We start from the raw sequence: 12,361 nt of genomic DNA, 5'->3' as shown, positions 1-12,361 counted from the left end.
TTATTCTTTTCTTCTTTTAAAAGTTTTTTTTTATTATTTTAATGTAATTAAGTGATTTTTTTCACTTTCTCGAGTTTAATTTCGAAACATATCACGCGACGAACAATCATTACATGAATTACGAATCCGAAATCGTTAGCATTTAAGAGATTTGGTTTTCAAGAACATGATTTACGAATGTCACACTTAATGATTTTGGACTATGAATCGCGATTCCTATGTAGGTAACTTACTTACAAATCATGATTTGCGAAATAATTTGCGAGCTATACTCGTATTATATATAATTCGGTCTGCAAATAGCTATTCATTTTTATGCAATTTAAAAATTCAATTACTTGATTAATATCCAAACAGGTAAAAAAAAAAAATGCAATTCATTTTAAAGCATTTATGATAGTTATTCTGTTGTCTAATTTTAAAGTCTACACAGGTGCAATAAAATGTTTGGGAGTGAAAATTAAGCAATTTGCAGCCTACATAGGTGAAAATAAATAAATTTGAAAATTAATATTATTTCATTTTCATAAATCTTTTTTTTTTTTCTATTTAAAATAAATGTGAAACTGAAGCTTGCATTAAAAATTCTGTTCTGTAATGTAGATAATTTTTCTTCTTAAAAATATTGTTTAACATAATTTTAAAAAAATAGGGTATCTGGCTTAAAAATATCTGATATGCTTATACAAGTACAGTACAGAACCACTTATTCGGTATCTAGAACATCGAGATAAATTTTGCTTAATTTTCCCGCCGTTTTGAATTATATCGATGTGCGGAAATTCTGATTTTTGGAGTTCAGTGAAAGAAAAGCNGAAGTTCAGTGAAATAAAAACTTGTGTGTGTGGGAGGGGGGTTCCTCCTGTTTGTTGAAAGAGAAAACTTCAATATATTTCTTCTGTAGCCTTGAAGTTCTTCAGGGGTGGAAAGAAACGGTGTTTTTCTGATAAGCTGCAGTCAATCAAACATAAAGGAGCAGCTTTCTGATTTCGTTTTCTCTCTGATTTACGAGGAGGAGGGGTATTGTACATGTATATTAGTGAACATAAGTTTTTTATTTTCTTAATTTGGCAGTTTTATTATCATAATTTATCTATTTTCTTTTTTTTTTAAAAACTCTCGCAGTTGATACGATTCTTTTCTATTTTCTTTTATTTTTAAATGCGATTTAGTCTTTTTTTTTTTTTTTAAATAAATGTGTGAAATTTTTTATTTTTTTTCTTATCTTAATTTGTAAATGTTTTTATTGATTTAAATGTTGTTTTCTTCCGATTCGTTTAACTAAGGAGAACTTTCCTTATTTATTTTTCATTGTAATTTGGATTCGTTGAAACATCGATCTATAATGTTTTTTAGCATATCCCGAAAACAGGCAAATTCAGACATCTGGGATAGCGATGGTCCCGAACATGCCGGGTTCTCTACTGTATTTCATTCTTAATAATTTTAAGCAACCCTTTGTTCTGTTGAGTTTTTCTGAGTTAAAAGAAAAATTTGAAGCTTATTTTTTCTTTTCTTAATTTTGCAGTTTTACCTTCATAATTTATACTTTTCTTTCTATTTATTCAGCTTTATTTGTGTTTAATTTTTTAATAGAAAATCTTAACATATTGCATTTTGAGTTTGCTTTTTCTTTTCTTTTTAAAAACTTTCGCAGTTGATTAAATACGATTTAGTTTTTTTTTTTTTTTTTTTAATAATAAATATGTGAAATTTTTTATTATTAATTCTTTTTCTTATCTTAATTTGTAAATGTTTTTATTAATTTAAATGTTTTCTTCCGATTTTTTTAATTAGAGAGAACTTTCTTTCTTTATTTTTCATTGTAATTTGGGTTCGATGAAACATCAATATATATTGCTTTTTAGCAGATTCAGAAAACCAGGAAATTCAACCATCTGGGATAGCAATAGTCCCGAACATACCGGATAATTGCTTCTCTACTGCATTTCATTCTTAATAATTTTAAGCAATCCTTTGTTCTGTTAAATGTTTCTGGGTTAAAAGAAAATTTGAAGCTTACTCTTGAAAATTTATTAAACTTAGAATTAAAATGGGTATAAATAAATTTTCATTAACTTTTTTTTCCTTATTCCTACTAAATTTTCCAAATCTGTCGAATGCTATAGTTTGTTTTAAAATATTGATTTGAAATGCAAGTAGTTTTATTTCTAAAAAAATATGGTATGTAAGTTTAAAAAACTTGTGCAGATGGCTTTAAAAAATAAATTTCATTATATTTCCTAAGGTTATTATAACTGGTTTATAATAAGTCACCCCTTAAGTTAGTAAAGAAATTTCCTTTTTATATAGAAATCAGTTTAAATAGATTTTGCTTTTTAAAACTTTTTAATATGTTTGAATAGGCAATAATTTTCTGCACTTCTCTTTCAGAAAAATGCCTGCTGGAAAAACTAAATTTCAGCTCTCATAGCTTGAAGTTCTCGACAAAAATGGGGATTTATTAAGTAATTGGTGTCAAGAAGGTAAAGATGGGGATACTGCATACTGTAGTCTCTGTAACAGTTGTGTTCAATTTTCGAATAGTGGAATTTCCCATCTACTGCAACATTCTAATGGGAAAAAACATCAGGTGGCCGCCAAAGAAGCAAAAGGGCAGAGGAAGTTGTTTGGAGAAAAAGATAGCTCTAGTACCACAACTGGAACCAATTCATAAGTTGTGATGATGCAGTTGAGCCAAAACAAAAAAGTTGCAAAGGCTGAAGCTTTGTGGGCAATGAAAATCGCAGTGTCCAATTATTCATTTGCTTCAAGTCAGGATATTGTGCCGTTATTTCAGGCTATGTTTGAAAGTAACTCTATCATTAATCAAATGCAGTTTAGTGACCGGAAAGTTTCCTACATATTGTCTCATGGCCTTGGGCCATACTTTCAAAATGTAGTAATCATCCAGTTGAAAAAGTCTCCTAGTTTGTTTACTTTGGCTTTCGACGAAACCACAGCAAGCCAAATTAAGAAGCAACTCGACATATATATCAGATTTTGGAGCGAAGAGTGCGATAAAGTTGTTAGCTCTTATCTAAATTCAGTCTTTTTGGGGCATGCAGATGCCAATAAAATCGGTTGTAGTTTAGTAGAGACTTTAAATAATCATAAATTGCCGCTAAGTAAACTTTTAATGCTTAGTATGGATGGACCAAATGTAAATAAATCAGTTGCTAAAAAATTAAACGAGAGACTGGCCCTGGAAAATTCACCAGAACTTGTCGATTTTGGGACATGTTCCCTTCACAAAGTTCATAACTCATTTTCCAAAGCCGNTTACCCAGTTATAGAAGTCTTAGTTATATTGAACTGAGTTATATTATACTTGTCCTGAAAAGTTCGATAATGTAGCTAACACTAACAAGTTTTTGTTAAGTAGATAGTCTGTTTTAATGGTAGACATTCTGTTGTTAAAATAAATTGATAGAAAAATGATAAGTTTATGAATCAAAAGTTTGTGAATATCCATGACATATTTTGTTTAAATTATTTGATAAGGCAAATAGAACTACTGGAAAGAAGTGAAAAGTAATTTTGTGCCTTTATGATTCATTCAAATTACCATAACTGTAAGTTGATGTGGTTTCTAAAACACAGAATTTTAGTTATAAACATAATTTCCATTTTTTTTCTTAAAAAATAAATAAAAAAATAAATAAATTCTGAAGAAAAACATCAGAACATATTTACTGCCAGTTTTGAAATAAAATGATTTAAAAATTGTGTGTAACTTATAAAAATCGAGTTTATATAGTCTCTTGCTAATTTTCCAGGTACTATGTTCATTATATCTAAAGTTTATCTTAAATTTGTTGCAAGAATTACTTATAAAATTTTTAGAGAAAGGTTTATTTTGATTTATTGTTGTTATTTGAAAACCACTAACTTTTTATTTGCTTTCTTTACATAAAACTTTACATAAATAAAATTGTTACATAGAATGAACATAATGCCTGGAAAATTAGCCGAGACTATATAAACTAGATTTTTACAAGTTCCTCGCACTATTTATTTATTACTTTTTTGTGCAGATCCATAAAAAGGTTGTTTAAAATTTTTTAATTACTTATTTTATACTTTTTCATCTTAGGATTCATTAAGTTTTTGATAAAAATGATCTCTCATTTTTTCACCAGAAACACGTTTTAAAAGTACAATTATAAATATGAGGTTTCAGATACAGTGGTTTTTAGAAATGCTAATTTGGTGACGTAGCACTGATCCACATTCCTTCCCATTGATGACTGATATTTTCAGAAAAATAATGAACGTACTATAAAAACTTTAGCGGAATCATTTTCAATTTTATTTAAAACAATGGCTAATGTTAAACTAATTTGAAAAAATCTTTTTTCAAACATTTCTCCTGGTATAATTAAACTTTAAACTATTTTTCTGACTGGCGAAAAAATTGCACCTCGTAGTCTGAATTTCAGAATCCTTGCATTAACAGTTCCAGAGTTAACAAGAGATTGAAAATAGCATTCTGCGACAAGAACAAAAAACTGAGTAAACACACAAGAAAAGTTGAAAAATAGTGGTTTATGCTTTTTTATATAACATACGTATTGTCATTCATTATTTATACGTATATGTATTCTCATTTTTTTAGTTAATTTCAATTAAAATAATACCATATTGATGTCAATAATATACTTATCAATACTAATTGCCAACAATATTATTGTCAACACTTATTGCATCAGCATGAAAATATTCCACTATGTTATATGTTGTTTAATGATGTGTTTCTAACATTCATTTCAAAAATTGTTAACTAATTTAAAATGTTTGAGAAGCCTAACTCATTAAAGCCTGAATCTCAATTTTCAGTTTTTAAATTAATATTAAATGCTCTGAAGTCATCTTTAAAATATTTATTTTCTAATGTAGTTTCTGCAATTATTTATGTTGCCAAATACTTTGATAAATTTCAGACAGGCCTAACTTGGTAGCAAGCAAAGTGAGTTGGATTTGCTAAGTGAATCATATAAGATGGAGAGACAAGAAGAGGGCAGAATGCTTTAGTGAATTAGTGATTCTTAGAATTCTTTTTAAAAAAAACGAAGTTAAACAAGTATGCATTAAATGTTAGGAACTTTAACACCTAAGCAAGGAAAACACTCAAATGCTATCTGAATATATTGAATTACTAATGGGGAGAAGTTGGAATAAAAAACATCAAAATACTTCGATTGCCTACTTAAACTTGAAGATCCTGTTTGTTTCCTTTAGAATCAAACAGGTTTTAATGTTCGTAGTTTTGCAATTTGCTTGATTTTTATCCTCACTACACTAATATATTAAATTGGAATTCCTGTTGTGTCTACTTTGTTTTGTAATCGCCACCCTTAATATGCATTTTTAGAACCCTGACAAAAATAAAATCAACAATCTGTTGAAAATGTGTAAAATTTAACTAGTTCAGATAGTTGTGATCATTAAAATTATGATAAAGTTAATTTTCCATTTTTTTGTAAACTGAAAATTCATATTCATGATTAAATTCAAATCTATGCTAGAATCAAAATTTAAATAACAAGTTATTTTTAATTCAATATGTTTCTGAGGAGTGAAAAACCATTCTATGTCATTATGATTAAAATGTATCGACAAAATGTATTGCTTAGCATTAACAAGTTTAAAGGAGTAAAATTACAAAATTCATTAATTAAATTTTTTACATTTTAATACACTTTTTTTCTTTTTAATTAGTTTCGGATTGATAAATCATTTTTTGTTAACTTAATTGGTGTGGATGTAATAGTTAAATCATCATCGTCATAAACAACGGAAATAGTTTAGATAATTACAATTAGACAAATTACAATATTAAAATAATACAACTAACTTTAAAATATTAAATCAAGCAAAGCTTATGACTTTGCATTGGCTCGCCCCCCCAGTCAAAAAAAAGTTGGCACGCCACTGCTCACTAATATATTAAATTGGAATTCCTGTTGTGTCTACTTTGTTTTGTAATCGCCACCCTTAATATGTATTTTTAGAACACTGACAAAAATAAAATCAACATTCTGTTGAAAATGTGTAAAATTTAACTAGTTCAGATAGTTGTGTTTTGTTTGTATCGTTGTATCTTGCATGAAGCCAAATTTTAATTTGACTTATCTTTTTGATATACCTAATTCTTTCTGGGAAATTTCTTCTCCTAATACTAAGTTTTTTTAAAATAAAATTACTAACAATTTAATGTCAGTTGGTGTAAGAAATAATTTTTGTTTTGAACTGAATTGTTCACTTTTGTTAAAACTACCTGTTAAGTTAATTACTATGGCAGAGTTTAACTAATTAGCTTAAATGAATTATAATATTATTAAGTTTGATACATCATATTCTAAAATATGTCTAAACTTTTTCAATGAAAAGAAATTTTTTTATCATGCATGTTCTACATGGTTACTATACAAAAAATAAATATATTTGACATAATTTTAAAAAATACAAAATCAGGTCAAAATATCGAATGATATTAAACCAAACTGAACAAATCTTTAAACCAACTCATTGTAAGTAATAGTAATTATGGATCGAATATTATCTAATTTCCAGTGTAATAATTTAAAAAATATTAAATTGAAAGTTCATTTTGTTGTTTAAATTAGGTTTTTTTCTAATTCCTTTTTGAAATAATAACAAATTTTTGCAATTTTGTTCGATACTTACTGAATAAATTAGCATTTAACCACCTAAATAAAATTTGATGTTTTTTTTTAGAATAAGTCATCCCTTTAAATCTAAAACATTTATTTATGAGTAAACAGCATTTATTTTATCATAATATAAACCTGGAAAAATATCCAACAAATTCTAGTCTGTTAAATTAATATTTATTTCAATACATTAATTACATGTTCTAACTTTTTCATTTTATGTTAATAGGATCACATAAATATTACCCAACGAAAACAAAATTGTATTGCAATTATAAAAATAAGTTGTATAATGATAAAAATTTCAAAACATTCTTATTAGAAACTCAATAAACAGCATAATTTGTATTTATCTATACATGATTTCTTTTTATAGAACTGATTTTATTGTAATAATAATAAATTTTATATAGCTTATTTTTTTTAAAAAATATTTTAATTTCATATTTTTTTTGTAGAAAAGCTCAACGTGAAGATAAATTTGTTATGGAAACCAGCTACACAGAATATAAAGTAAATATTTTTTGAATTCTGTTTTGTTTTTTGAAGTGTTTGAATATATATTTAAAATGAGTTATATTTATTTCTGAAACTTCAAGACTACTTAAACTAACTACTTCTAAAAAAATCAGGATATTGTTTTATGTATTCTTGTCACAAATCCTGCATCAATTGACAAGTTAAACCAATATAAATAAGTCAAAATTATTGTTTTCAAATTATGTAATAGATTGAATTATTTAAATTTTAAGTAAGTAATAACATGCATGAAGTAAAAAAAATTTCCAATAGAGAACGTTTTCAGCAAATTGAAAAATTTTGCACACGATTATAAAATTAGTTTTTAAGATCATTCCATGCAAAAAATAACTATTAAAAAATATTTATTATTTTATTTAATCATAGTTGAAAATTTTATGAATGCATTTCAACACAGTAAAATATAACGTTTGAGTGAAATTTGTCAAATAGTTCCTAAGAATATGAAACTTTAAAAATAAGACTTTCTTAAAATTCCATTTCTAAAGAACTTTCTTATAATTGAAGTTATTTATTTTTTAACGTTTCTGTTTTACTTTCAATGTGTAATTTTTATCACTAGTGGGCAAAATTTTGTTCGTTTTCACACTCTTTTAATTACGAATCTCACACTACAATTCATATTAACGCCGTTTACGAACTTAGTCATCACAATTTGCATTAAAAAGATTTACAAATCACCATCCCAATATTCATGTGGTATCGGCTAATTATTTGACATGTTTTTTATTCAGATTTGCCTGGTTTATGAATTACACAGCTCAATTTAATATCAACAAGCAATTTCAGAGTCCCCACATCAACTGCATTTCATAGACAAATATCATTTAGTGTGTTCATGCTATTTTAAAGTAACACATAATTCATATTAATGCATTTTAAAAATCCCACATTACGATTCATATTTTTATGATTTCACATCAGACGTCACGATTCATAATTACGCAATTTAAAAGCCACTATTGATTTGTGTTCATGTGACATAAAAATTATACATCAGGACTCAATAACGCTATTATTGTATGTAATAGTGGAAAGCGTTTTTTATCACTCACTGTTTTTTCTTTTTTTTAGAACATTAAGTCAAAGCTCAAACTTCTAGAAGCCTTAGTTGCCAAGTATGAACAGCCTTCTTAAATACTACTTCTTTTCAAGATATTTACAGCTACATCATTTCAGTTATATCTAGTCATTTATTGAAAAGTTGTTTTATTAAAGCATGATGCCAAAGAGTCCTCAAGTATTCATGTCAGTAATTTTAGTTCGAGAATCTAGACACATTTTATTGCATTTAACTCAGCTCATTTTAGTTCAGTGTTGAAAAAAAAGAAGAGTTTCTACACTCTGAAATAGCACACTCAATTCCATCTGACCCCGCACAAGAAGGTGCTTTTGTATATAGTATTTATTCTATTAGAACTTTGTATAAAGTTATTATTAACTGTTAAGAGATTTTTATGTTTTGCTATGCAGCATATTTTTAACCCAAGTACTTGAAAAATAATTTTGAGTAACCAGTATTTATTTTTTCCTTATTTAGATGGTGCCAAAGATTTGCATTAAGAAAACTTAAGTTTACATTTATGTCTTTATTTATTAGCTTTACCTATTCAATTTGTTATTTTGATCCATGTTTAATCTGTATAAACTATATATACATAAATATATATATATATATGTGTGAATACATACACATAAATGTAACTTATATTCATAAGGTGATGTATGAAAAAGGGCATTGTAATTAATGTCAAGATATAATGTTTATAATATTGAGTCATTTTTGTACAAGGCAGTTGTTACTGTAATTATACAGTTCTTTCAAAGTGCAATATATTATTAATTTGATTGTTTAAATTGTTTTGTGCAAGTGAAATTTTGTCTTTTGTTCAAAGCAATTACTTAAGCATTTGCATTTATTTTGGTAGCTCTCTTCCCGGTGTGTTGGAAGTTTTTAAGTACAAAATAGTTTTTATTTAGCATTTATGTAATGTGCAATTTCAGAGGACAGTTATGTTTAACATATTTTTATAGTTTTCAAGTCGTATACAGTATTATATAAAACTTACTTAGGATACATGCACACAGGTGGATTTATACTATATCTTGACAAAAACTAGGTACTTAATTAGCATAGAGGGGGCAGAGTGATGATGCTCAAGAATTTTGCTTCTGCAATATTATTTTTGATTTTTTACTGTAACTTTTTTTTATCAGTAAAAAAATATATTAATTGAAGCAATTGTTTTTGTAGCTGCTTTTTAGGTAACTAAGAAGATACAGGGAAAAAAATTTGTGCAAGTCTCATAAAAGTAAATAGGGTTTTTTTTCATGTTAGTAATTTTAAAAATTAAATTGCCTATATGCCATTATAAATTTTTAAAAAACTCGCTTTAACCTCTTGTAAAGTGTATGAATTCTAGGTTGGCAGCTGATCCTTGTTATTAACAATGTTAAATAAAGTATCTTCAAAGTTAGTACCAATCAGTTCTAATTATAAGTAATGAAACAAGATTATTCTATATTGTATAAAAAATAATTTAAAACTAAAAAAGTTATCACATAAAAATGATCATGCAGATATAAACTGTCTTTCAAACTAAATAGTTCTTCAATAGTAAACCAAATTTCCCTTGAATTATTTAATAAATGAATAAAGAAAGGAGCATTCTCATATATTTTAAAAAGTGCTAGAGGATTAAAGCAATGAGCTTTAGCTTATAAATTTCTACATAAGATTTTTTCCTAAAAAAACATAATCCTTTGAAGCATTTAAAAAAAATTAACTAAAATAATAGTACTGTAGGTTAAAAATGGTGCCAGTGTAATTTAGTTGTTTGTAAACAAATATGTGATGACAAGAAAGTTTTAAGACTAGAAAATCTAATTGCATGTTATTTTGTAAGTTATGGCTTAGAATTTTTAAAATATCCACCTATGTGCACTGTATTTATTTGATTTAAAAATGAAGGAGAGTGCTTAAAACCTTTATCTGGTCTAGGAAGAATATTTTACAGCGTGAATAGAATTTTTGTAATTAAGAACGTGTTTTAAGCATATAAAATTTTACTTATTGATAAAAATTATTATAAAATTGTTTTATATAAATTTATATTCATAAGATCTCAAATCATACAATGGCAAATTTTACTTCGTATTTCTATTAATTAAGAAATCACAATTATACTCATCAGTAACATTTTCTTGATATGATATTTACAAAAAACCTTTCTATGGATTGAAAATTATTAAGTGGTTAAGTTTCAGATAACTACATAATATTTAAAGATTAAAATTAATCTAAAAAATTATCACTTTTAGTACCAGATTTTATTAATCTTTTTATTTTAGGAATGGACATTTTTCCAATTAGGTTGGGATCTAAAAAATCAAAGCCTGAGGTACATATTTTTGTACTGTTATTGCAATTATTTTTAACAAATGTACCTGAAAGTCTTAAACCTATATTGAAAGCAATAATAAAGGAAATTAAAATTAGTATTGGCTTTACTTTATTCCGTAACATACACTAATTAAGTACAATAAAATTAAATGAGCAGTTTGATGAAGCAAACAAATTTAACTTTTTTTAAAATATTAAAACAGACTTCTTGCAATACGTAAAAATTATTGTTGGCAAAACATACAGTTTATCCTGGTGTATATGTCAATTTTTCAAACCCATAAAATTTTTTGAAAATTAAGGTTGACTTATACATAGGTATGAAAATCTGACATTGATGCGTTATAAACCACTGGATAGATATAAATAACACTGTATCAATTTACTCTTTTCAAAATGTTATATACAATTTTATATTTTCTCCCATTACATTTTCTTTACAAATAAAACTGTTTTTTTTTAAGCAATACTTTAAATTGCATTCAGAAAAAAAATTAGAGAATTTTATTCAAGAATATTGAGGAAAAAAAATTTAACACATTGAAAACATACCATTAAGCTATAAATTGAAAGATTACAAAACATAATATGTGTTAGATTCAATAATGTTAGCAGCATTGCCTTGCTTAACCCATTTTCAAATGGATTCGACTTCACCCTTATTTGCAGCTTTGCACAAAAAAATCTTTATCATCAGTTAATGAATCCATAATTCCACATTTTTTAAAAGATTAATCATTATCTGAGGGCAAATTTATTATATCCAGAAATACCAATGTTATATATTTTCAACTAGAAAACATTTTGAAACGACTTAATTTTTTTATATACTTTTTTTAATTTTAGAAATTTTTATATTTGGTTTTTTCAGCAGTCGACTTATACATCTAACATATCAGAAATTTGCAAATGTGTAATCAAAACTATGGGGGCAGGGGGTTCAATTCATACCACAGGTCGATTTATACACCTGGATATACGGTAATCAGACATGTTTACTATGTGTCATCAACTCAATATTAATTACATCAATGAATATTCAAATAGCACAAGAACCATTTTGGCATTATTACACCTCTGAAAAATGTTAATTCAATTAATATTTTTAATTTTGATGAATTCTCATATTAATATGTTAAGACATAACAGTATTTGGGAAATTTCTAAAGTTTTACATGGTGTTAACTTATTTAAAACAGTCAAAATAGGATTATAAAAACTATATAGCTACAACTTTACTTTCATTTGATGTATTTCACATTTTTTGGGGTTTTAGTTTATAAAATGGAGTATGCACAATACTAGATAATTTCAAAACATATTTAAATATAAAATTGATACACATAATTTAGTAATCTCTAGGTGTTACTTTTAGCAGCAACTATAACTTTAATGTGGAACTGGAAATATTTGCATGAATGAATTAAATAAATAGTTTTGTTTATTTTGAATATGCTCATAACTAAAGGTTCTTGCTAGTTTTAATAATTATAACAAGTAAACTAGTTATATAATTATAACAAGTAAGCTAGTTATGTCACTGTTACTAACTTAAATCATAAAGGAAGAATGTTGATTGGTTTAACTTGCAATATCTAAAAAAACTTACTTTAAGTTTAATGAATATATACATAACTTGAGCAAAAAATTTTGTTAATATTATAACCGTCCAGGAGATTCAGGTCTGGTGAATAAGGTGGCAACATATCAGGTGTAAAATATAAAGTCTCTGCTATCCATT

General features: G+C 26.2%; 1 long non-coding RNA gene across 1 annotated transcript; it reads left to right on the top strand.

Moving 5' to 3' along the window:
• Positions 1 to 3,288: 3,288 nt before the first annotated feature.
• LOC122270199 (uncharacterized) lies at positions 3,289 to 10,715 on the top strand. Its single transcript, XR_006225668.2, has 2 exons — positions 3,289 to 7,190; positions 8,292 to 10,715. It is a non-coding gene; the product is annotated as an uncharacterized lncRNA (long non-coding RNA).
• The last annotated feature ends 1,646 nt before the right edge of the window (positions 10,716 to 12,361 follow it).

Source organism: Parasteatoda tepidariorum, chromosome 1 (genome assembly GCF_043381705.1).
Source record: "Parasteatoda tepidariorum isolate YZ-2023 chromosome 1, CAS_Ptep_4.0, whole genome shotgun sequence".
Classification (NCBI taxonomy): Eukaryota; Metazoa; Arthropoda; class Arachnida; order Araneae; family Theridiidae; genus Parasteatoda; species Parasteatoda tepidariorum.
Note: the sequence above shows the minus strand (reverse complement) of the source record. Positions and strands in the feature narration are given on the sequence as shown.